At 40.5% G+C, this 27,882-nt stretch overlaps 2 long non-coding RNA genes across 2 annotated transcripts; one reads left to right on the forward strand and one right to left on the reverse strand.

Annotated features, from left to right (window-relative positions):
- Positions 1-2,235: 2,235 nt before the first annotated feature.
- LOC136762761 (uncharacterized) lies at positions 2,236-2,946 on the reverse strand. Its single transcript, XR_010820885.1, has 2 exons — positions 2,629-2,946; positions 2,236-2,429 (listed from the first exon to the last, which is right to left on the reverse strand). It is a non-coding gene; the product is annotated as an uncharacterized LOC136762761 (long non-coding RNA).
- A 19,472-nt stretch (positions 2,947-22,418) lies between these two features.
- Positions 22,419-26,703, forward strand: LOC136762845 (uncharacterized). The gene is made up of 2 exons (XR_010820912.1): positions 22,419-22,973; positions 23,351-26,703. It is a non-coding gene; the product is annotated as an uncharacterized LOC136762845 (long non-coding RNA).
- The last annotated feature ends 1,179 nt before the right edge of the window (positions 26,704-27,882 follow it).

Consider the following 27,882-nt stretch of genomic DNA (forward strand, 5'->3'; position numbering starts at 1 on the left):
GCACACCCTTTCGACTGGTTTAACTGAAAACAACTTTCCAAAAGCTAATGGAGTGTATCTTTGGTGTTGTTTTCATCCATGATACAGGAGCACCTTCAGCGGCTTCAGTTGGTGTTAGGCAGACTCCAGTATCAAGGGTTAAAGGCAACATTTTCAAAGTGCCACTTTTTTCAGAAATAATAAAGTACTTGGATCATGTCGTTTCAGAGGCAGGAGTAGCAAGAGACCCTGATAAAGTTGCTGTCATCAAGGAGTGGTGTCATCCAACGAGTTACGCTCTTTTCTTGGATTTCTTAGTTATTATTGAAGATTTGTGGATGGATCTGTAAAGTTGACTGCCCCCCTCCATCAAGTAGTGGTATTTTTGAGTAGACCAAAGAAAGGAGCAAGAGCTAGGGGCCCCATAGAGCCTGCCTGGAATCAAAGCTTTGAGGATGATTTCCATTAACTAAAGTCAAGGTTCGTAACAGTGCCTATACAGTACATTACCCTGAATGCCTACAGCTTCCAATTTGAAGATCAGTCTTTGGTATGGAACCTTATCAAAAGCTTTTTGAAAATGTAAGTATATCATATCATATGCTTTCACGTAATCTACAGCTGCAGTTGCATGTTCAAAGAACTCTGATACATTAGTAAGACATGATCTGCCTCATCTAAACCCATGTTAACTATCTCCAAGAATATGGTTTTCATTAAGATGCTCCTCTATTTTCTGTCTAATATTTTTTTCCAACAAGTAATTGGAAGTAATGCAAGTAGGGTGGTTGATCAATTTTAAAAAATGTTTTAATTAAAGCTGTTATACACTTAAATGGTTAGATTATGCCTTAACTTAGATATGTGCAATACCAATAAGAAAAAAAAAGAGAGAAATTGTAACTTTAACCCTAATAAATATGTATTTTTAGGCACCAAAAACGTGTATTTTTTTAATTGTTTTTTATCAAATCCGCCATCTTGGATTTTCTTTACCTAGCATCATTAAAAAGATGTTTTAAAACTTAATAAAAGCAAGAATATTAATAACCACCACATTTATCATAGTACAAGACCCTTGTCTAACGTTTGAATGTGATAGTTGATTGATGGTTTGTATACTTTGCTAAGTGCCAAAGGGTGCCAATGATAAACTAGGGATATTAAAGTTCATACAGGGGCTAAACGGACATTTTTTTAACCAATATTTATTAATGTATAATTAAGTTAAGCAAACATGCCAACAAAACACAATACAGAAACATATAAAAAGTATGGACAGATAGAACCATCCCACCCACCCCCAACCTGCCAACCTCCTCCCACCTTCAATCCACTCCCTTATCTCTCTGTAGTCTGGAGAGCAAGTGCAGCTCCAGTCCGCTAACGGGTCTTCTGCCACAGAATATGAAGCGAGGCACATATTCTTCCCAAATAAATATTATAAATATGCAGGTTACATTTTTGCTCACAGATTGTCAATTTACATATATAAAAAGCAATAGTAATAGCACTTCACTAGCTCGATCATTTTTGCAGTATGTCCTTTTTTATTTTGGACAATGAGAATCTATAATCCTCATTCAAATTAAATCAATCAGTCTTAAATTGTATATAGTGGAACACCATGCCAAAGCATTTCACAACATTAAAGAATAAGTGCATCTTACAATTAATACATGTAAATGTTGCAGTATTGCTACAGTGCAGTAAAATGCATGAATCACATTTCATCATGCATTAAGTTTGAGGATTATAATGCTAAAGTTAATTAAAAAAAAAACATTAAAATCATAATCTACCCCCAAAACAAAGTCCCACAGATTCTCCCATTGCCCTGCCCTTACATACAAGTAGAAGTTTGTTCATTTGGCTGCATTAGTAACCCTTCCATATTGTTTTGTGTTTTGTTTGCACTTGCACTCAATCATTACCAATGCACCTTTTTCCCTAGCGTATATGTGATGATGACAAAGGGGGGAACAATTGCCAATGTCACGCCACCCCTATTTTATTCAAGTGCACTATTCCCCCCTCTCCCTGTGCAGGCTTTAGCAAGATCCTGATGCACACACCAGTCAAGATTTACAGTTTCACACAAGTTTATTACAATAGCTGCCAGGCAGGGCACAAAGTCTGCTGGGCTAGAGGCCCTATTACTAACAATAAAAAATTAAAACCACCTTTAATAATAGTAAGATTGCTAGTGCAATCGCCAAGAAATTAAACACAAAAGGTTTAAAAGACAGGCACTAAAAACTACTAAAACTAATCCTAAAAAAATCCTAATAAAACTATACTAAAAGCTAAGCCTGTCTTGCCTCCCCCCTCCTGCAAAAGGAAGTCTTAGTCATGAATGTCCATTTGAGTTTGTAGCAGGTGGATCTCTAGGAGGCTTAGCAGCATAGGGTCCACCTTCCACAGTGTCAGCCTCTGGAGTGCCACCAATCCTGGCAAGGGAGAGAGAAATTAAATTCATTAGGGGCACTTCCTTGAGGCCAGGTAAGTGAAACCACACACACACACACACACACACACACACACACACAGATGTTATTTTCCCCATTCACGTCCCTCTGCCATCCTTTTCCCCAGGTGCACTACTTCCACCTCGGGCCCAGCTGACCACCGGGGTAACACCGTCTCTACCTGCAAGAGAAGTAGAAATAGTACAGAAGCAGTCCAGTATCTATACTCAAATTAACCATTTATTTTTCTCCTCAGGATGCCACACTCGTTAAGAAGAGACAGCCAGGATCCAGGAAAGGTGCACGGCAATCGGCCAAAACTCTCATTCATGGAGAGTTATCCCATCGAACATCTGAGTACTTATCCTGCCGTGAACAATTCCCCTGTTCCTATCAGTGCCTTCCTGCTGCTGTCTGCTCTCTTCTTTTAAAGCAGATTTTCCTCATTATGGGTCATGAGATAGATGAAACAGGTGTTAGAGGAGTGGGGGATACCACCCAATCAGACGGGTGTGTCCTTAATTAGTGCCTGGAGCTTGTGAAGAATGCTGCCTTGAAGTGAAAATATAATTAAGTGAAGAAACAAAAGCAAATCAAAAGTGAACATTAACAGAAATAATAACACAAGTAAAAATATAACAAAAGTAATGAAACAAGTGAAAATATAAACCCACAACACTCCATAATAAAAGAAACATAAAAAACACACCAATTATTAGGCAACACCAATCACCCCTCCCAGCACCTCTTGTAACATATATTTACTTAATATCAACTGTTTTTACATTTTGTAAAATAACTAAAACTGGTAGATTTAATATACATTGTGTGGCACTTGTTTTAAGATTATTTTTTTTGAGAATTATCAATTGACAGCTTTCTTTTGCCAACTTTATGAAGTTTTTAAATTGTCGAAAGTGTTAAATATGAATGTGTGGCCATTTCTCCATTTGATACAGGAGATAACGGTAAACAAAATGCTTCCCCCCCCACGTGTTCAACAAACACGTCCATTGCTGACCACAATTAATCACAACAGGACAGACTTACAGTGTCTGTCATCTTCCTCCTGCTCCCAGAGTGCCGCACAGCAGCATCAACAGTCATCATAACATTAACATCTCATTCGTGAAGTGCAGATTTTCGCAGTTCTGCGCGGATCTGCACAGCTCCACCAATGGGAGGGCAAGCGTGCCACAGGTTCGCCATCCCTGCTCTGCATTGAACAATTGAACATCTCCTCTAACAAAACTCTGGCCGTCCGACTGCCATGCCTTCAGTTTGCAGACAAGTTCCTGATACCTGTCATTCATCTCAAGAACATGCTCTTTCCTTGACAAAACTCTCAAAAGAGGCTCTGTCACAATTTTACAAATTAATTCAAGTGCCCTACATCCTGCCAAGTACTGTCTAATATTTAGATCAGCAAAAACAGCTTCCACAAATTTGTTTTCATTCTGAATTTCTCTACTGAATTCCAGCAAATCAGAATACAGGTAAAAAACCCAGCTGCACTGAAAAACATAATGTTGATTCTGTTACCTTTGAAAGGTACCAGTGGCACAAATTCAGAACAGAAATGTTGTGTATGTAACAGATATGAATTAAAAAAAAGAGACAAAAATGTTCCAAAAGAACGAACTGCTTTATTCGGACTTCAAGGCATCAGCAGGGTATAGTGCAAGGCTCACAGCTACCATTCTACTGCGCTCTTCCAGAAGAATCCATAGCTTACATATCTTCCACATAAGGGTTCTATCAATTAACATATGATCCCATACATCCATGGCCAATAGAAAGAAACTAGGCATCACGCCACATTTTAAACACTCAATGAAGATTGCATTGTACTAATGCATCTTTTAAAATAAACGGTTTTATTTTAACACTTTATACACTACAAGAAATGTCTTGAATTGCACTGGTTTTCCACTTTTTTCACAGCCTCTTTCCTGCACTGCTTTGCATACAGTTCTGATCAATCTAACTGTCCCGCTTTCTCCTACTGTTTTGTGTACACAATGAAGCACAATCTACCTACTTTGTCTCCACCAAAAATCTCTCCTAGATAGAAAGTGTTATATCAGCCTGGTGGGCAAAATCATCAACTAAATGCAATCCACAGAAAGCTCATTTACAAGTCTAAGTTTAGCCTTATCAGCTTCATTGTGCTGTTCAAAGTCTTCCACAATCTCTGGAAGAATATCTGATTTGTACTGAGACAAAATGTAATTGATTTTTTTCTCTGATAATTTCACTCACACAAATGTACATTCAAGTCACACCCCCCATTTCTGATTATGTCCTGAACCATTTCTCTGATAGTATCAAATGTACACTAAGCAGAGCCTGATGCCTGTTCGGAGTCCTAAATGCATCCTTGTACCATCCTTAAAAAAAAAAAGATGCCAGCAATGCACTTGTGACCTATTTTTGTTGTCCCATCTGTGCAATCAAATCATTTTCTGTAAGAATTCTACTCTGTAGTCTTTCTATCTGTGCAGCCAGTTTTTCTAAAACTAACAACCTGAGATGCCTTATGCATACTAACTCCCATATTAGCAACTAAGTCCATATATATTTCATCCATGTTCATCTATTTTCAGATTTTCTTTTATAGTAATAAAGTTTCATGATCTATTTTCTTTTACTATGCATCTGCTTCTGCATATCTTCCTTTAGCACCTCAATGCTCTGCTCCAACTTAGATCAGCTTGCATTGGCTAATGCTTTCTCCTCCCTAACCTGAGACCTAGGTAAGGGAAGTCCCGGTTTAGTTTGATGCCTTCTGTTGTCGGGAGTCTGAACTACAGACCGAAACTCCTTTATTGATTTCTTGCTGTTGCAATATTGAAAAAAACTCACTGCATGAGTTTTAGCTCCAAGAGCTATGTTTCTGTCTATTTCCCTCTTTGCTTTCCTGATCCCTTTTTTAAGATATCTTGCAGTTCAAAATATTCTTTGTATTTTGTTTAGTCTCTATCCCTTTTGTATATGCTATACAATATTTTCTTTCTCTTGATATTTTTTTGCATACTTCTATTAAACTATTTTCAACTGAATCTGTATCCAGTGTGCTCCAGTCTAACTCTTCTAAGTGCTGCCTCATACCTTCAAGGTTTGCTTTTCTAAAATTGTAGATCATTGTTTTAGACTTGGTCCTTGTTATTTGAAAGTATGCCTCAAAGCTAGCCATATTGTGATCACAGTTTGCCATTGGTTCTCTAACTAGTATCCCTCTGACTCTAGCTTGGTCATTTGAAAAGATCAAATCAAATGTTTACTACTGTATAAAATGTAAAACCCGGAAGAGAACTGTAAGAAAGCTGTTTGAATACGAGTTCACTCTGGTTTTCTTCTGGGCCGGCCTGATTAAAAGACTTCTTTTCCATTTGCAACACAAATCCCAGTCTATGTTTGGGAAATTGAAATCCCCCATTATAACAGCCACATCCTTGCTACATGCAGTCCTGATTACATTGTCCAATGCAACATCTCTCTGAATATCTGAATTGAGTGGTCACACTCCTACCACTACCACTACCACTCCTACCACTTTTGTTCAAAAGTTTAACCCACAAAGATTCTGTCTCGTTACTAGGCTCTAATTTGAGTTCTTCTGCCTCAGTGTCATTTTTGACATATTATGCTACCCCACCACCTCTTCAGTTTTGCCTGTCTGTCCTAAACTGTGTGTATCCTTTCAACTTGTATTCATCCCCATCATTTTCAGTAAGCCATGTTTCTGTCACTCCTACAACATCATAGTCACACACCAGCACTGTGACTTCTAGGTCTAACATCTAACATCTTAAATTTGTCTTCCAGAACCTCTTCCCTTCCTTTTCTTATGTCATTGGTTCCAATGTGGACCATGACCAGTGGATTCCCCCCCGGCTTTGGCCAGTAGCCTGTCTACTAGTTTAGGGGGATCTGCAATCTGAGCACCAGGCAGGCAAGATACCATGCGGGTCTCCTTATCACTAGCACGCACTGTGTGATCTACACCTCTAAGGATTGAGTCTCCTACTATAACTACCTCCCTGTTCTGGGGAGGAGTGAACACCATGGTGCTCTGGTGCTCAATTGCCGTTCCATCATCCTCGGAGCCATCACTGTCCAACTATCCATTTCTAGCTCTTGGGATGTCTCTAAGGATTGTGCGTGCCCTTTTCTGTGGTTACGACCTACTATAATCCAACAGTTCTGTACACTTTCCTGATCTAATGTCTCAACTCTCCTAGGTTTTGGCGTGCACATCATCTCTCTAATGGACTGTTTGACTAATTCCTCCATATCACTAATTAGAGCCCTGCATTTCAGCCTGAGCCCGACGGGCCCCGACTTATTTACACCCCTTGGGCCAGGCTTCGGGCCAATTTTCACGTCATAGTTCACACGCGGGCCAGGCATCGGGCCTGTTTTAGGCTCCTCCTCCTTTTTATATTTTAGACATTAATTAATTAAAAGAAACTATTAGAAGTTGATGATGGTAAAACAAACATAGAAAGACGTTTAATAACCTATCACACTGACACGCATGACAGTCTGCTCACGCACACACATGCACACAGGTTTCCCATGGAGAGCATGCTATGCGCCTGCGCAGACCGGCTCGCACGGTGTTAGTGTCCCCGCCAGCGGCGGCAGCAGCAGCAGCATGTCTTCAGCGCAGCTGGAAGAGGACAGAAGAAGCAGGACTGGACTGAAACATCCACTGTGGATGCTGTGTTTGTTCTCCACGATGTTCTGTAAGAGGCTGTTCTTCTGGCTGTAGCCATGTTAAGACTAGGAGGCTGTCTTGTTTTTTGTTTGATTGGACTTTATTTTCATTAGTCTAACTGTTGGAAACTATTGTACATAAGAATGGCCATGTTTTGTGGTGACGCCTTGATTTTTGAGGTAAGATAACCTTCGTGTTACTGTGGTGGTGATAATGAACATTTAAACTAACATTGTGTGATATGCTTGAAGTGTTTTATATCTATGGATTTTATTGTAGGCAAGTCAAGTGTTGATTTGAGAGGCTAAATTAATCAAATGTGATCAACTCGACCACTGGCCGCTTGGTATTCACTTTAAAAAACAAAAACTTTAACAAACATAAAATGCTCCAAAAAAAATTCTAAATTAACTTAATAAAGAAATGAAAATAAATATAACTACTTTGCCATTAAAAACAAAACTGAACTATTTTAATGGCTGCAACAGTAGTATAGGCTGTGTAATGGGAAAAACAAAACAAAAAAAAACACAGGCTCCAGTCAGACCCGAGATTGTGATAATCTGTCGGACAAGGGCCGGGCTGGGGCCTGAGCGTCTCGGGCCAGGGCCGGGCTGGGGCCTAGATTTGAGGCCTGTGCAGGGCTTTATCACTAATATAGCGAAGATCAACAAGCTGAGCCTCAAGATCATGGACCTTGATCAACATGCTGGCAACATTCACAAATGAAATCTTCTTGGATGAGTTAATCCAGGAAGGCAATCATTCTGCAAACATGACACTGTAGTGGCCACATTTTTTCAAGTTTTTTATTTTATTTTATTTTATTTTATTTTTTGGATTCTTGGTTTCTGTCCCCTGGTCAACTGCTTGACTTTTTTTTCACAGAGAAACAGCACAGCTCTTTCTCAGCAGCAGCTTTAAGTACCTTAAGTGGAGTGCTTTCCATTCGATTGCAGGGATGATTTTTGGAAAAAGTATAATCAATATTCATATTTAAATTTTTGACAGTTCAAGAAGAACCCGGTCTTGATGCACAGAGGATAAATGTATTTATTTAACATGCCCGGCCTGTAAGGCCCCTGACATGGAAGCTCTCCACCTGAGCGGAGTCTCTCTCTGATCAGCAGAAGTTAACAGCTTTTATACAATGCATGACATGTGGTTCAGTGGGCAGGGTCAGTCACAGGTTTCCCAGAGTGTTATCTTGAGCTCAGGTTTCTGAATGTTCATGGTTGTCTTCCTGGCGGGAGGTGTGGGATGCGGAAACCAGATGGCTTCCTTGGATATACTGGGAGAGGTCCGGTCCCATGGTCATCATAGCAACTGTTAATCAATAACCATAATGTGACCTCTCCAGCCTTAAGATAAGCCACATCTTGAAGCAAATGCTGGGAGTGACTTCTGCAGCGTCCGCACTTGTAAAAACAGCCTTGCTAACATTTTCTTGCTTGACAATTAATACAATTGGCTCTGTTGACATATTAGTATTTCAAACATTAATATAAAACATTATACAGTTTATACAAAACATTAATAGCGGCTCTTCAGTCCTCCACTCACATAAATGCCTTGATTGATTGACATAAACACTGACCAGTCCCTGCACACTTTTTGGGACCATACCAAATATACAATTGCTGTGTTCTTAAAGCAATGTGATTCTTAATTTCCACAGATTTATTTCTTGCTTGTTAAAAACCACAACAGGCAATATTAATTACCACAAAAATATTTATATAATCAAATTCAGAAAACTTTCTTTCTTCAAGTCTCCCTGCTAGTACCCTAACGGAACTTTCTCAATGAAACTTCTAGAATTAACGATTTTTGTACTATGTGAACAGAAATCAGAAATAGCTCGGTCAGACTATCATACATTTTTTTCTTATGGTAATATATCAGACAAACAAAAATTAGTTGTGGGACGGATACAAAGAGACAGAAGCTGTATCATTTTCACAAGGAATGGGAGGAGGATTATTTCTTCGTTACGTCAAACTCAAAGTGTGTGTCTCATCTGCCATGCTAGCATTTCCATCGCAAAGAAGGACAACCTAGAATATTTCAAAACCGCACATAAAATCCATGAGACTGATTTCCCTGCCAAGAGTGATCTATGAAAAAGAAAGGTGCAAGAACTGAAATCTCAGCTAGCAACAGAGTAGTCAATCTTCACGGGACCTACTACCTAAGGGAAGGCAGCAACCATAGCATCCTATCGTGGGAGTCACATTCTTGCTAAGCATAAAAAGTCATTCAAAGATGGAGAGATGGTCAAGGAGGCATTTATTGAGGCTACAGACTTGCTGTTTCAGGATTTTAAGAATAAGACTGAAATCGTGGCTGCTATCAAGGACATTCAGTTATCCAGAAATACAGTGACACGGCAATGTGAGGGAATAGCGGAGGATCTCAAGGAAAAACTGAAGAACGATATTGGTGTGAGTGTTTTTCCCTTCAGTTTGACGAGTTGACAGATATGGTAGATGTGGCACAGTTATGCATTTTTATTACAATGTTATTCAAGGACATGAGTGCAAAAGAGGAACTACTTACCATTTTGCCACTGAAAGGACATACAGGGGGCAAAGATATTTTTCAAGCTTTCATGGAGTTCGCTGACAAGATCCAACTGCCCTTTTATAAGCTTGTCTCCATTACCACTGATGGGGCATGCACTCTGGTAGGCCGTAGACTGGTTCATTGCATTGTGCAAAAATAATAACTCTTTTCCACACTTTCTAAATTATCATTGCATAATTGACCAACATGCTTTGTGCACGAAAATATTAAACATGAACAAGGTGATGGATGTTGCAATGAAGATCGTGTGTTCGATTCGAGCGAGATGCCTTCAAAGGAGGCTGTTCCACGCTCACTTGGAGGAGACTGAAGCAAAACACACAGATGTGCTGCTACACACTGATGTGCGCTTGCTGAGCAGAGGCAAGTTTTCGTGGAGATTTAGTGAGCTGTTTCTCCAGCTCTCTAAAAATGCAGAATATGCTCAGCTAGAGGACAAACAGTGTCTTCTGGATTTAGTGTTCCTTACTGACCTAACTGACATGCTGAATGAACTGAATGTAGAACTGCAAGGAAAATAAAAAAATGTAATCGACATAATCAGCTCCATGAACTGCTCTCAAGTAAACTGCAACGGAAGGACCTGCGTAACTTTCAAAATATGCATTCAGAACTTGAACTTCAGGGCAAAGACAAAGCGCAGTTTGACAGTACATGTTACACTGAGCAAGTACAGAGCATCTCGTCTGAGTTTGACAGACGCTTCTCTGACTTTGCGTCACTTCCTGTCGCCTGTCGCCACATATATGTGCTTCCCGTTTGGCACAGATATAGACGTGGATGACATTGCCTCCAAAGTGGGATCACTTTTTCACTTGGACACAACTGCAGTGGAGAATGAAATTCTCACCCTTCAAAATGACATTGAGATTAAATCCAGGGCAACCACTGAGATCCCAGGAAAGTCCTGGGAGCTATTGCTGCAGGAGAAGTATCCCAACATACGAAAATGTGCCTTCTACTTGTCAGCCCCTTTTGGATCAACCAACCTATGTGAGTCTGCATTCTCTCACATGAAGATCGTAAAGTCCAAGTACAGATCTACCATGACAGATGACCACCTAGTGGCCTTCCTGAGGCTTGCAACCAGTTGCTACTGCCCTGACTATGAGAAACTTGCTGCCTCCTTTCAAAGCCAGCGGTAACACTAAGATAGGAAATTAATTTATTTAAAATTTTCCAATATGGAAAACCAATTATTGGTCCACTGTATTATAAGAGTAGAGTCCTTTGATTTGATGTGTGAGTATCAATTGAGTATCATAATGATAGGCCCACACTTAGTGCTGAGCTTCCGTTTCATCCGTTTCATAACTGGGACTGGTAGATCTCATCAGGCTGGCAATTGAAAAAGTAAATATCATGTCAAAAATGGCTGGACACCCCTGGTCTATGGCAACTTGTAAATCCTTCTGTTTTTCATGTTATGCCACTGTATACTATATAAGGCCCTGTATTTCTGACCAAGGTAGCTCCTACAGAAAGTTTGGCTGCTATTGATTGTTTCCTTTTTTTGTGTGTGCAAAATTTAAAGCTGTTCTGTATGTGGCAGACTTGTGGCAGGTCTTGGCAAGGGATAGTCTAGAGTCCTGGAAAGGGTTGTGCATGAGATCTGAAAGTGATGGTGTTTTGAAGACTAAAGGTTATTACTGTATAACAAATGATAACAAATGGCTTAATGTCTTCAGTTTTCCATTGTCTTAGCATTTTCCAACTCAGGGCAGAAGATGCACATTCCTGAACCATTGTTGTTTTTTTCTTCTGTTATGGGTTTTATGTTCAGTCATGGCAGGGATGTGGGCATAATGGATTGAATGGAGAGACTCTGGGAGGCCTAGCCACAGGGCTGGCACTGCATTGTTTCATTGTACTATTTATAAATCCAGTAAGGTGACCTTTATTGAGCTGAACTGTTACATGAGCACCACAATGTGTGCGTATTGCCTTTTTTGACTGGGCATAGAAAAAGTAAATTAAAAACAGGGAACTTAGAATCCAAATGTAAAATTGAGTCTGACCTGGCTTGAATCAGTTATATATATTAGTTTTCTTTGATACATAATTTAAACAAAAGAAGAAACTATACAATTGTGCGTGTGTGTGTATACAGTTAGGTCCATACATATTTGAACAGTGACACAATTGTCATCATTTTGGCTCTGTATGCCACTGCCATTGATTTGAGTTTTAAGTGTAGACTTTCATCTTAATTTGAGGGCAGTTACATCCAAATTGGGTGAACGGTGTAGGAATTACACCCATATTTTATATTTTTACTCAGTTGCAAATCCTTTGCAGTCAATGACTGTCTGAAGTCTGGAACCCATAGACATCACCAGATGCTGGGTTTCTTCCCTGGTGATGCTCTGCCAGGCCTGTACTGCAGCTGTCTTTAGTTCCTACTTGTTCTTGATGCATTTTGCCTTACAAATCAAAACAAACCAATCAGAGAGATAGCAAAACATTAGGTGTGGCCAAATCAACTATTTGGTACATTCTTAAAAAGAAAAAATGCACTGGTGAGCTCAGGAACACCAAAAGGCCGGGAAGACCACAGAAAACAATTGTGGTCGATGACAGAATAATTATTTCCCTGGTGAAGAAAAACCCTTCACAACAGTTGACCAGCTCAAGAACACCCTCTAGGAGGTAGGCATATTTGTGTTGTAGTGGGAAAATTTACTTTTATTATTTCCTTTATATTCTCTATATATTATTAATGGTTTCATGTTGCTAATTCAATCTGGTCTATAAATCAATCATTAGTTTGTATTTACTTTGTTCTGGGGGCTACTTTAATTATTAGTTCTTAATGCATTTCTGTCTGAGGGGTTACTTCAATCAAGCATTGTCTTCTCATAATTTCATTCAGCCATTGTCTTCTAGGATATTCAATCACCTGAAACAGTTAAACAGTATAAAGGTTGTGTGTTTTGAGGCACAGGTATTTGGTTAAGGACTTACAACAATGTCTTTGATAAACATCTGCTGCCTAAGAATGCTGACCATCACCAATCAACTCATCAAACACTTCAACAACAGTAACAAACTTAGGTCTGTTTTAATTATTATGTATGTGGTAAACTATTTTGTACAACTGTATTTTAATAAGATGCAATCACTTCCAACAGAGAAAAAACATTGTCTATCTATCTATCTATCTATCTATCTATCTATCTATCTATCTATCTATCTATCTGTGGTTTCAGTAAAGTAACAAGTTTATTATACAAAACATAAATACAGGTTAACCCAGAGCTTTCCTCTCACATGAAGTGAGGAAAATAACTGAGGATGTGAGTTGGAGAAGCCTTTTTGTATCTTCAGATAGACAATAGTTACGGTCTTCTCTGTCAGAAGTGATGACAGGTTAGTGATGAGAAAAGGAAAAGCCAGATAGATAAAACAGAAGAAATTCAATTAGAGAGATTCCATAGGTCAAACCAGTCATATATGTCTCCACCTGACTCATGTCGAGCTCGGGCCATCAGGATTTTAGAATCTGTTTAAGTCACATGTGCATGGGCCTCAGCCATGACCACTTCCTGCTTGACAAGGACGTTCCTCAATTCCTCGGCTGTTGGAGGAGACGGTAATGTGAGGCTGTGTTCAGCAACTCTTGTGTGCTGGCAGATGCAGTGGAGGACACACTGACACTGGCAGTTGTGACCAAGTGTTGTGCAGTGGAGGACAGTTGTTAATGAAATGTTAGTAAAGGACAGTATTTGAGCTCTACAATGGAAGTCAAAGCTAAATTATAGCTACGGGTGAAAATACACCACCAGTTATCAGCCTGAACCACTTACTCAAATCCCAAAAGTGAGTGTATGTCAGCTACTATAGTATTTGTAACACAGTTTAATTTACAATGGGACATGTACTGATGTGTTAATTAATAGATTGGAATCTTTCCACCCAAATGCCACAGTTAACTCAGTGCCCATCTGTAGTATCTGTAGTATGTGAAGACTGGTATATTAGAATTGCTTTATCAGCACAATTTGAAATATTTACTGCTCTAGTTAATACTTGTAAAATCACAAAAAGGTGTATATGTTGGCTTTCCGTTGAAGCATGCTGGAGGGATGCAGATTGCGTTATTAAACTTGGCATCCCAAACCATGCAGTCAGGTCAGTCTCTAAATATTGACGTTTACTTTTTCCAATATGTTATTTAATGTCAGAAGTAGAACAGAAATGTAGCCAAGGATCTAGTATTGACCTCTAATAGACATTGACTTATACACTCACCTAAAGGATTATTAGGAACACCTGTTCAATTTCTCATTAATGCAATTATCTAACCAACCAATCACATGGCAGTTGCTTCAATGCATTTAGGGGTGTGGTCCTGGACAAGACAATCTCCTGAACTCCAAACTGAATGTCTGAATGGGAAAGAAAGGTGATTTAAGCAATTTTGAGCGTGGCATGGTTGTTGGTGCCAGACGGGCCGGTCTGAGTATTTCACAATCTGCTCAGTTACTGGGATTTTCACGCACAACCATTTCTAGGGTTTACAAAGAATGGTGTGAAAAGGGAAAAACATCCAGTATGCGGCAGTCCTGTGGGCGAAAATGCCTTGTTGATGCTAGAGGTCAGAGGAGAATGGGCCGACTGATTCAAGCTGATAGAAGAGCAACTTTGACTGAAATAACCACTCGTTACAACCGAGGTATGCAGCAAAGCATTTGTGAAGCCACAACACGTACAACCTTGAGGCGGATGGGCTACAACAGCAGAAGACCCCACCGGGTACCACTCATCTCCACTACAAATAGGAAAAAGAGGCTACAATTTGCACAAGCTCACCAAAATTGGACAGTTGAAGACTGGAAAAATGTTGCCTGGTCTGATGAGTCTCGATTTCTGTTGAGACATTCAGATGGTAGAGTCAGAATTTGGCGTAACCAGAATGAGAACAAGGATCCATCATGCCTTGTTACCACTGTGCAGGCTGGTGGTGGTGGTGTAATGGTGTGGGGGATGTTTTCTTGGCACACTTTAGGCCCCTTAGTGCCAATTGGGCATCGTTTAAATGCCACGGCCTACCTGAGCATTGTTTCTGACCATGTCCATCCCTTTATGACCACCATGTACCCATCCTCTGATGGCTACTTCCAGCAGGATAATGCACCATGTCACAAAGGTCGAATCATTTCAAATTGGTTTCTTGAACATGACAATGAGTTCACTGTACTAAACTGGCCCCCACAGTCACCAGATCTCAACCCAATAGAGCATCTTTGGGATGTGGTGGAACGGGAGCTTCGTGCCCTGGATGTGCATCCCACAAATCTCCATCAACTGCAAGATGCTATCCTATCAATATATGGGCCAACATTTCTAAAGAATGCTTTCAGCACCTTGTTGAATCAATGCCACGTAGAATGAAGGCAGTTCTGAATGCGAAAGGGGGTCAAACACAGTATTAGTATGGTGTTCCTAATAATCCTTTAGGTGAGTGTATATTACTTCATTGTTTACATTTAATTCTGGGCCCTTAGACCCCATGGGGGGGCACACTGACTTGCTGTGAACAGGTTGGAGGCCCCCTTACATATGCTATTTACATATTTACATACACCAATCAGCTATAACATTATGACCACCTGCCTAATATTGTGTAGGTTCCCCTTTTGCCACCAAAACAGCCCTGACCCTTCAAGCATGTACTCCCCACTAGACCTCTGAAAGTGTGCTGTGGTATCTGGCACCAAGACGTTAGCAGCAGATCCTTTAAGTCCTGTAAGTTGCGAGGTGGGGCCTCCATGGATCGGAATTGTTTGTCCAGCACATCCCACAGATGCTCGATTGGATTGAGATCTGGGGAATTTGGAGGCCAAGTCAACACCTTGAACTCATGATTCATCAGACCAGGCCACCTTCCTCCATTGCTACGTGGTCCAGTTCTGACGCTCACGTGCCCATTGTAGGCACTTTCGGCAGTGGACAGGGGTCAGCATGGGCACCCTGACTGGTCTGTGGCTATGCAGCCCCATACGCAACAAACTGTGATGCACTGTGTGTTCTGACACCTTTCTATCAGAACCGGCATTAACTTTTTCAGCAATTTGAGCTACAGTAGCTTGTCTGTTGGATCGGACCACACGGGCCAGCCTTCGCTCCCCACGTGCATCAATGAGCCTTGGCCGCCCATGACCCTGTTGCCGGTTCACCGCTTTTCCTTCCTTGGACCACTTTTCATAGGTACTGACCACTACAGACCGGGAACACCCCACAACAGCTGCAGTTTTGGAGATGCTCTGACCCAGTCATCTAGCCATCACAATTTGCCCATTTTTCCTGCTTCTAACACATCAACTTTGAGGACAAAATGTTCACTTGCTGCCTAATATATCCCACCCACTGACAGGTGCCATGATAACGAGATTATCAGTGTTATTCATTTCACCTGTCAGTGGTCATAATGTTATGGCTGATCAGTGTATATAAAAAAAAGGTTATATCTCTGCAGCAGACTACCTGGAGGACCCCACAGGTGATTCCAGTTAATCAAACTACATTAAGAAAGGGGAGGTAATTTTCTAAAGAGCAATTCCTGAGAGGTACACCTAAAGTAGTGCTGTAACACATAGCCTACATTGTAATATGTTAAATATATATTGAGGAACCATAATTAATACTACTGGATAATTGATAGTTAGTTAACTGAAGGGTCATCCCAACTTCAAATGTTTATATCATTATAATACTAATAATAATAATAGTTATAGCAGTGATGCTTATCAGTTCAGTATGTATGCAGGTATTTGTATTTACAACCAGCAATACCAAGAAAGGTAATGGTATTTTTCTACCTGGCTGGCAGGCCACACACACACACACACACACACACACACACACACACACACACACACACACACAGTGTGCAGTTTATTTACAGTAGGAGATAAAAACATAAGAACATAAGAAAGTTTAGAAACAAGAGGAGGCCATTCGACCCATCGTGCTCATTTGGTGTCCATTAATAACTAAGTGATCCAAGGATCCTATCCAGTCCATTTTTAAATGTTCCCAAATTTTCAGCATCTACCACATTGCTGGGGAGTTTGTTACAGATTGTGACTACTCTCTGTGTAAAGAAGCATCTCCCGTTTTCTGTTTTGAATGCCTTGAAGCCCAATTTCCATTTGTGTCCCCGGATGCGTGTGTCCCTGCTGATCTGGAAAAGCTCCTCTGGTTTGATGTGGCAAGTCTGGTTGCTCTCCTCTGAACTGCCTATAGAGCAGCAATATCCTTCTTGAAGTGTGGTGCCCAGAACTGTACACAGTGTTCTAGATGAGGTCTAACTAGTGCATTGTACAGTCTTAACTTTACTTCCCTTGTTTTAAATTCTACACTTTTGACAATATACCCTAGCATTCTATTTGCCTTTTTTATTGCTTCCCCACACTCTTTGGATGGAGAAAGTGAGGAGTCCACATAGACTCCTAGGTCTTTCTCATGCGATACTTCATCTAGTTCTATTCCTCCCATAGTGTAATTATAGTGGACATTTTTGTTACCTGCATGTAATACCTTGCACTTGTCCATATTGAATTTCATCTGCCAGGTGTCGGCCCACAACTGAATGTTATCCAAGTCCTTTTGAATAGCCTGTGCTGCCGCGATTGTATCTGCTGAGCCACCGATTTTAGTATCATCGGCAAATTTGACAAGTTTGCTAACTATCCAGAGTCCAGATCATTAATATAGATTAGAAAAAGCAAAGGCCCTAGTACTGATCCCTGTGGAACTCCACTAACAACCTCACTCCAGTTAGAAGCCACTCCTTTAATCGAAACCCTCCGTTTCCTATACATCAAGTTCATAATCCATCTACTTACATTACCCTGAATGCCTACAGCTTCCAATTTGAGGATCAGTCTTTGGTGTGGAATCAAAAATGCTCTCCCAATGCATTAGCCCCCCTTCTGTTTAGATGTAGACCGTCCGGTTTGTACAAGTCCCATCTATCCCAGAAGAAAGACCAATGCTCCATAAACCTAAACCCCTCTTCCCTACACCAAGATTTAAACCACATGTTAAACTTTCTAATCTCTGCCTGTCTCCCTGGCCTGGCACGTGGTACCGGAAGTATTTCGGAGAAAACTACCGTGGAGGTTCTGCTCTTTAGTTTTATTCCTAACTCTTTAAATTTGTCTTGCAGAACCTCTGTCCTACCTTTTCCTATGTCATTGGTTCCAATGTGGACCATGACCAGTGGATTCCCCCCGGCTTTGGCCAGTAGCCCGTCTACTAGTTTAGGGAGATCTGCAACCAGAGCACCAGGCAGGCAAGATACCATGCGGGTCTGCTAGAGCACACTGTGTGATCTACACCTCTAAGAGTCTCCTACTATAACTACCTCCCTCTTCTGGGGGGGAGTGGGCACCATGGTGCTCTGGTGCTCAACTGCCCCCCCAATCTCCCTCTGAGCTGTCACTGTCCAACTCGGTGTCCAGCAGTTGGAACCTGTTGGGCAATTCTAGCTCTTGAGGTGTCTCTAGGGGTTGTGCACGCCCTGTTCTGCGGTTATGACCTACTGTAACCCAGCAGTTCTCTATGTTGTCCTGCTCTGAGGTCTCAACTCTCCTAGGTTTTCGCGTGCACACCATCTCTCTCATGGGCTGATTGACCAATTATTCTATATCCCTAATACAGCGCAGATCAACAAGCTGAGCCTCAAGATCACGAACCTTGATCTCTAGGATTTCAACCTGTCGACAATGTTCACAAATGAAACCTTCTTGGATGAGTTCATCCAGGAAGGCAATGATTCTGCAAATTTGACACTGTAGTGGCCACATGCTTCTAAATGTTAGGTTTTTTTTTTGTTTTTTTTTAAGCCCCCTGGTTCCTGTTGCCTAGTTAACTGCTTAACTTTTGTGACCAAGAAACAGCGCAGCTCTTTCTCAACAGCTGCTTTAAGTAGCTTTTGTCTACCTGCCCCCAATTCACACCTAACTGGCCACACCTGGCTCCTCCTGCAACAGAATTCCTGCTAGTCCTAGACAAAATCTCCCCTCTACAACCTGTTTACTTTCACCAACTCAGCAGCTGAATTGAATTGACTTCAATTTTGTCAAACTACAGACAATGCTAACTTCAATTTAGGCAAACTTAAAACAAAATGAGCAATGCTAAGACTGGTCTGAAACTAGTCAAACAACAAAATGGCTGCCTCTCACCTGTACTTTCCAGCATGGTAGTGTTCTCACAGCTCTGGCAATGTGCACACATCTATGTGTATACATTCATCCACATTTGAATCAAGCGGACAGTGAAATTGCTGTAAATACAGACTGATCAGAAAAAAAAAAAAAAATCCGACCTGCTTTAAAACCCAGCTACACAACCATAGCTGTATAACTGCCCAACTGTATGTAACTTGAATGTAAGAGCAACATAATGCCTCTCAAAACTGCAAGGATCCAGCCAATGCACTGTAATGCCAATAAAACTCCTTCTTTTTGCAGTCCAACAATCAGTTGTCATGACAATGTATGCAGCCTTCTTCATTGCTTCCTTCAACTGCTCCTTCATTGTTATTGTGGCTGAATCAATCTTGCACTGCACAGTAGTTCGAGACATGACCACGCACTTTGGCTGTAAGTCCAGGACTAGTCTTTGGAATGATGGCTGTTCAACAAGGGAGAAGGGCCGGAGACCATGAAGCGGAGTATAGCATTGTCAACAGATATTTGATACACCTGCTTTGTTTCTTCAAGCTTCATCTGTTTGGAATTTGAGGAAGATGTCCCAGCCCCATATCTTCTCTTGCAGGCAGCTGTAGTCAGTTCACTATATTTCTTCAATTGACATCCATGCTTCCTCTGTAAAAGACAGTGTATAATTTCAGTTAAAAAGGCCCCAAATCAACTCAGACTGGCATTAAAAAGCACATTCAAATATATCGACATTACAGGTCATCAGTAATCAATAAGACTTATGGTAAATAACATGTAACTAGAGCTGCACAATTCTGGATAAGCTGAGAATCACAATGTACTTGACTAGAGGTTCTGACAAAATATTAATTGCTGCAGTCTATTTAAAAATGTTTAATTGATTTGAATGAATTATTTAAAAAAAAAATCTGTTTGAATGATTCACTGACTCACTCAAATAACTCACTTGCATTACTGGATGAATCAGCATTATTGAACGAATCTCTTGAATGAATTATTCAATGACAAATATTTTTTTTTAACAGTCACTTGTCGCCACCACAATGTAATCGGTACAATCATTATTTCAAGCTTCAAGTTACTTTCAAAAGGTGTTTGCCCTATTTTTATCGTAGACATCAGTGTTTATAAGCGAAATGTAAACTTTTATCCCAGTACTTCCGTGGTAATTTGAATATTTGTAACGCAGAAAGAAATACTGATACTGTGTGGTAGAAAAGACTGTTTATGAAGCTGTTTCATACCTATACATGATAACTACTCTCTCTGGCTCAGCGGCAGCACTAACGCAGATTTGAATGTTTTAATGATTTTTGTCAAAGGTTTAATAGACAGGCGAATCGTTATCATTTAGGAAAGAGATCGTGTGGGTGTTTGAATCGAGATCGCGATCTTTTTATAATCGTGCAGCTCTACACATAACTACAGTAATTTTGCAAGGTAACAACAAAACAACAACAACAACAACAAAACTATAAAAGTTACAAGATATTAACTTATTTAACTCTTAAGCTCATTTACATTTGCATTCACCCTTTTGCATGCTAACTAACGTCATTGTCGAACTTTACCTATGCGTTAGCGGTGTATCCACAAGGCTATGGCAACTTGGCTGGCAAATTACTAAAAAATAATTTGACCGACCATACTTCATACTGATACTGTAGCACTAAAGCACCGATAATTTCAAGCTTTCACAAGAAATTGGGTTGGACGGCGAGTTTTTGAGGGCTGTAATATGGTTCGTTTTAGGCAAACAAAGCAAACATTTAAAACGAAACGAATCTTTAACATTTTCAGAAACATTTAACATTTGAACATATTTCCTAAGGAACCGCCGTCTTCCATTTTGCCAACTGATCAGTGTTCAAAAAATGCTGGGAAATCATTGAACTTCACAAGAGTGATTATTGATAGGCTGTCTGTCACCTGCAAAAAAACAATCACGTTTTAGAGAAGAAAAAAAATCATCCACTGCTACATAGTAACGACTTTCTACTCGAGGACCTTGATAGAAATGTAGTGGAGTGAAAAGCATGATATTTGTCTTTCAAATGTAGTGAAGTTAAAGTCACAAGTTTCCAGAACAAATATTACTCAAGTGAAGTACAGATACTCAAAAAGTGTACTTAAGTAAATCTATTTCGTTACTGTCCACCTCTGTTAACAACATAAGCACAATCTGTATAAATATCTGCAGAATCATCAGTTATCCCAAGGGCTTCTAGCAAAGCTGTCAATTCAGAATATTGTGACGATTGTCCTGGGCAAGAAAATTTAAGTGTACTCGGGGAACAAAACTGCAAAACCTGCTAGCAATCTACCAGAGTTCTTACAAATGTATGCTGATCTATCAATATACAGATTTGGAACCTGTGGATGTGGCTCAAAAACAAAAGGATTAGGCAAGATATCAGTGTCATGCAATGGACACTCATGTGGTTTACCCTGCATAAGCAACATTTGTGGAATCGATGTGGTTCGTTTACAGTCAAGGTCTAAATCACGTTGCAACATTAACAAAGTCCAATGTGAAAGTTTCTGCGTTCACGACACGCATACTTTGCCGAGTCTGCGCATACTTTTCGCATACTCTGCGACGAAACTATCCAAGTTACCCGTCTGCATGAACTCAGCCGGAAAACACGTCACAATGCGACGCATCCACAGGCTGCAAAGTCTGCACATCCGCGCAGCTTCTCAAAAGGTACTGCGCTGGTGTAGCCGCGGCTTCAAAACAACAAAGGAGCGCTGTGTGACAAAGACATGTGTATCAGCCAGAAACAGAGCTCACTGCATGTGCCAGCGCCACCTAGTCAGGGGGTGTGAATCACCCTTGAGTCATGTAATGAAGGATCTTATTAATATTTCATGCCAGATATGGCTAAGTACAACAGAAATATAATATTTTGAAGATTGACAGTTCAACAATAAAATTAAATGCATGTTTAGTGATGTACGTATACATTATAAGCTAATTTCCACGTATTATGTGAATTTGCACACCTGGCAAGTTAATCCATAATAATACACACAAAATATTGTACATGTGTATTTCTCTGAAAGCACAGGTTTAATGTAGATTCGAAACCAGTGTAAAGATAATATTGTACACACACAAACAAAATCTGTTATAATTATTTTGATCAGTTAGTGAGTATTTAACCCTTAATTGTCCCAACAATGAGTAGGAATAAAGATTTATACTAATTAAAGATTATTAATGGATCGTAAAGCTACTTAATATGATGTGAACTGATTAAATTGCCCATTTTCTGATTACGCTGTAAAGTATGAAGCTGGTGCAGCACGAATGGAACTTTGATTGCATGAACTTCTGTAATTAGGACTGAATTCTCTCAACACCGACTCCATGTTTATTCTGCTGGAGTCTGCAGCTCCAGTGTCAGAGCTGTCCACGCTCCGTCTGCGCAGACCGTGACGTCACACGCAGACTCCCGTCTGCAATCTAGCCGGCAGAGAAGTATCGTGAACGCGGCCTCAGTCTCCAGGATCCGTCTGGCTTCCGCACATGCCAAATAGGAGAGTTTGTTGTAGAAGTACAATGTCTTATGACTCCTTGCTGTAACGGAGAACTAATAACATTTGCAACAGATTTGTGACTTTCAGTGGGGATCTCATTTTTTTTTTTTAATTTGTGAGGAGGACCATTGATGTCTTCCTCCTCACCTACATTACCACAATCATGCTAATGCCTGGCAAACACTTAATCGTATTTTGCTATTATTTGCCTCACTGCATAATTTTCATTGAATGGAAGCGGTAATTCACCTGGTGACTTAATAGTACATACAGCATGTGTGTTCTGCTAGCTGTTTATGTTTGTACATTGTATTATATTGTTTGTTGCCTTACACTACCATCTATTGGCGAAAATGGGTACTGCAACGTATATCCGCTAACTTCCGGTCTAGGACTCCTTCCGCTATAAACAAATCTGATGAGAACAGCGTGAATGAGCTCCATATTTTCTTATATGACAGGCCTTGGAAATATAAGTCTGTAAGTAGATTATTACGGTTTTTAAATCACTATAGCATGTTTTAACTGATTCAAGTGCTGTTTCATGTTAGTTTACAGTTTAAAATGTTTATTTAGTCTGTGTTTTTCATGCCGATAAACTAATCTATGCTATCGACCGTAATCGGAATTACACAGTGTCTGCGTGTTAGCCGTCTTTGTCATTCACATTAGCTGACGTTTATTTGTTTTATGACATTTTATGTTTGTAATTACTGTGTATATTCACAGTTGTGTATATTCAGCTAATCTTTTTCCTTTCTGCCTGTCAGTTTGTGATTGAAATCTATTTGTATACATTTGTATTAATGTGTGCAGATAATTTTCTAACTCAGCTTTCCTAATTCTGTATCTTTCAGTTTTTCAAGACATCCAAACCAATAATTGATTGACTCTCAGGTAAAGGCATTAATATAGGAGACCAAGTTGTTTGATAATCCCCTATTTTCAAATTACATTTAGTACCCTTCATAGCAGTAGACATGTCTCTCTTAAATCCATACATTAGCTGTAATACCTGTAGATAAAGGATGTGTGTGTGGAGATGGAGCGTGTAAGACAGATATAGGTCTACATCAACAGCTGCTCTTAAGATCGGCTTGTTCCATCTGTCCCGGTAGAGCTTTGTTTCTACCTTCAGGGAGGCCACGCAACCCCTGTTGTTTTGCTTGCTGTGCATGGGCTGCTTTCCTTATGATATCAGTGCGCAGTTGTTGCACTTCCTGACGCAGGAGCAGTAGCTCATTCTGCGGATACAGGGGAGGAGTTGAGTACTGTTGGGGTAAAATTGCCCCCTATGTATTGTACATACCCACTGTAAACTGTTAGAAAATACAAGAAACTTTCCAGTAAGTTACTATTTAAAATGTATTCTTCTTATGATTTCTCTGCTCTTAAAAAAAATGTTTATGGGAGTGTTTTAAAACAAACTGAAACAATAATAATTGATTAATAACTGCAAATATTGACCTAATAAGTATAAACTATATTGTCTAAGGAGTTGCTGTAATGATTATTGATATTAATACGATCTTATGAATATATCCGATATGCACATTGCGAATCATATCCAGATGAAACTGATATTTGACCCTTATGACTCGGACAGCATAAAAACAATCTGGAATGCACTGTGAAAAGCTCCAGGAAATTGCACATGGCACTCCACCTTCCATAAGAGAGCTCAAATATCTTCTAAGGCAAGGTTACCACACAGGTACTCCTTCCCTGGCTTGCCTGTCTGGCACATCTTGGGTACATGGGCAAGGGGAGGGAGATGTGTGGGGGGATGTATGAAGTAGTCTTTTTAAATTGGTATGTATGTCTCAGGTTTCATAGTAACAGTGTTACTGCAAATTTTCCCCCTTTGTGTGCTTTTGTTCATATGCAAATAGATTGTGTTCAAATGTCTAAATGTTGTGGTTAAGAATATATACTTGTAATAATGGAAATGTTTCCTAAATTGGGTTGAAGCCTATCTCTGTATGAAGGCTGATGCAGTACAGTAGCGAACATACTGTTAAGGGGTGCTAAAGAATGAACTGGCTAAAATGTGCAAACAGGGCTTAAATGTCCAGATGCCCTTCCTATAGTCCTAATGACAATGAGACTGTCAACAACAACAACAAAAAATGGGATTATTATGGGATGACTTATGAGACTCTCTGTCACTCCTACATTGTCTGTAAGGAAGATGCTATGTTGTTTATTTTTTGATAAGGACTAACACGTGCAATCGAAGCTGTCCATTCACAGGTGAAAGCTGCCCAAACTGAACCAGCCCAGCAGGACTGTCACCCATTTTAGCCAGGTGACTAAGTGTACATCAAAGCCCAGGCGGACAGGGCCCTACCAGGTGCTCCTGACTGCCCACACTGCTGTGAAGTGTCAAAAGGAAACGACACTGGTGGAGACCAGAGGGATGCTCCATCTTTGCTTAGATCCTCTTCCTCGTTGCCTGTGGGACCATCGTCTGCACCATAACAGCCAGGGAAAGAGGCTGCTTCAGTGCCTAGCCAATGGGATCATCACTGACTGAGAAAATCAGTCCAGAAGCAGCGGACATCAGTATCAGCCTCCAGATAACTAGGCCAGCGCAGGGTGGGGAGCAGTGGCCCACAAGGAGCAGCAGGAGACATGAGTCCACAAATATCGGGTGATGTGCTAGTAACCTCTCCCCTTCCACATATTGACATCACAGACACTGACACTTACACTGATCAAATACGACGGAGGATTCGACAGCGACAACAAAGCCACCTGACCAGAAGAAACACCTACATCCCTGATCGAGGAACAATGCTGAATCCTGATGATGGCCGGGGTCGGCCTCACCCTTCTGATCATCGCACTGACGGCTCTGCTGGAGCGATCCAGCTTGATTGAATGTCAATAATTCAACCACTGTCCCACGGCGGGACACAAATAACAGCCGCTCTGCCTGTAACCAGAATTCTGCACGCAGAACAAGAGACATTTTGCAGATCCACAAAGACTTTCAGCCTGATGACCGTTTGCTGCATTCGAGAAATGTGTCGTGCACGATATGACAATGCTAGACAATATACTGATGAATCATGTTATGTATGCACTGCTGTTTTCCATTACCGCTTCAGCAGCATCCTGTGGGTTTGACATTCAATCTGGCCCATCAATGTACCACAGTCCTCGCCATAGCAGCAGCTGCTCTTAATGAGAGCAGCAAGGTTCGCAGCAACTTAGTCAGGGAGATGCACTTTTACTCGTCTCACAGATGGTCTTTATATTGCCTTAATTGACAGTGAGAACCACGGACGGGCTCCTAAAAGACCAGATCACATGAAAAGACACGAGGGCTTCGATTGACACATCAGTATATGCCATACCTGAAGAACATCGCCTCACGTATAGGGCCAGGAGATTCTGGACCTCTGTCTTTTCTTCCTTCGGCACTGTGCAGCAGTGGCACATTATTGAACAGTTACATTATAGATTAGCGCAATTTACAAATAACACAATAATGGCTCTTGAAGCTATTAACACTGAATTAACAGCCACACGCCTCATGACAACTCAGAATCACTTGGTCTTAGATATGCTCCTTGCTAAGGAAGGAGGTGTGTGCCATATTGTTGGGGATCACTGTGTTTACAGAATTTGATCAAGAGGGCTTACTTTGTGATTAACATGTCTAAAATGTCTTTTTATCTAATGGTTGAAACAACATTTAGCAATTTTATGAAATTAATGTAACATGTTCATGTTTCATTAAAGAGGGCAACTGTTGCCCCCTATGTATTGTACATACCCACTGTAAACTGTTAGTAACTTACTGGAAAGTTTCTTATATTTTCTATTTAAAATTTGTTCTTATTATGATTTCTCTGCTCTTATTATGATTTCTCTGCTCAGACTTATCTGTGTGGCAGATGGAGATAATTTCTACTGCCGTGGACATTCTTTAATTAACGAACTGAAACTATATAACACGTTCTTATCAGTATAGTGTGTCCTGTGTCTTTGGTACCAGTGCTTCCATGTCTGGATGAAATATTGTTTCCCTAATTATAAAGAATACTTTATGAATTATTGCTTCCCGTGTCTCGGAATTGCCCCGGGACATATGTCAAGAAGATATCATCCAGGTTCAGGATGGCTCCGAAACTCCTTTGAAATACTGCTTGTAGATGTATAAAAGGCTGTGTGAAACTTTCAATAAACGAAGATAAACGAACATACTTTATGTCCGTGACTTTACTTCCCGGGCCTGTCGCCTGCTAAAAAGTCTCCTCTGTTACTGGAAGCGCTCACTGGGGTGCCTGATTCACTGGGATCCGAAGGTTTGCTTCAACTGAAGCTTTGTACCTTAACAAGTACTGAAAAGCAGTCGGTGCTGTCTTCGACTCATCATAGGTGGGAGGAGTCAAATTAGGCACCACCCTTTGGGGTGTCTCGGGCTGTCTGTTTAACTTGGGGTTAGTATAAGTGTGATCACCAGTGTGTTCACGTCTGCCCCTGTTGTGCCTGTAACCAGAATTCTGCACGCAGCTAGGACTATTGTTTTCCAATGTAGGTCGTTAAGTTGTAGGTGCAACTGAATGCAAGATAAGAGTCAAACTATTATTTCCTCTAAATCTGTTTCTAAAGTAATTGGACCTAAATCATCTTTAAATGCTCTTGAGTTCCAGAGCAGTCAGACGCTTAGTTGTCTGAGGCTCATTATTTACTTGAGGATCATCAGAACTGTTTGTGCTTTCCGAATTACTTAGCCTTCTCATACTTTCATGAATGAAAGTATGTTCTGTGCTGCTCGTTCGTAACATGCTTTACTGCCCCGCGAGTATGTACTACGCAGACGGGAGCAGCACTTGATTCACGATTTAAATCACAGTTCCATGCCTCTCTCTATAGCTCTTCCCAATATTCATCATCATCAGAGTCCAGTTCAGAAGAACATGGACCTCTGACAGCTGCAATTATATCAGATTTCATGCCTAGTTTTGTTTGTAAGCGCTCTACTAGCTGTTTACATCTCGTATGATTACTGACAGAAACACTGTGTGCAGTGTGTCTGAGGGCTGCTTGGCAATCATTTAACTTTGAAGTGGGGGTCTTTGGAATTTGGCTAGATCCCAATCAGAGGACAGGTACCCTGGACTTTGTACTCATGCTCAAGTAATTATTCTTGCAGGGCCCCCATCGAATTTAGGGAACTAGATCAAAGGGGAGAAGTCTGTTTCTTGTATTAAACTAGATAGCATAGAATTTTCCATAGAAAAATACATTCTAACAAATAATATCTTACTTACACCTTATATGATTTTGAAGACTTGAATCAAGTCCGCACGTAGTCTCCTCTGTTCCAGGGTGAAAAGGTTCAGTTCCGTCTCAGTCTCTCCGAATAGGACATTCC

Source organism: Amia ocellicauda, chromosome 11 (assembly GCF_036373705.1).
Source record: "Amia ocellicauda isolate fAmiCal2 chromosome 11, fAmiCal2.hap1, whole genome shotgun sequence".
In the NCBI taxonomy this organism is placed as follows: domain Eukaryota; kingdom Metazoa; phylum Chordata; class Actinopteri; order Amiiformes; family Amiidae; genus Amia; species Amia ocellicauda.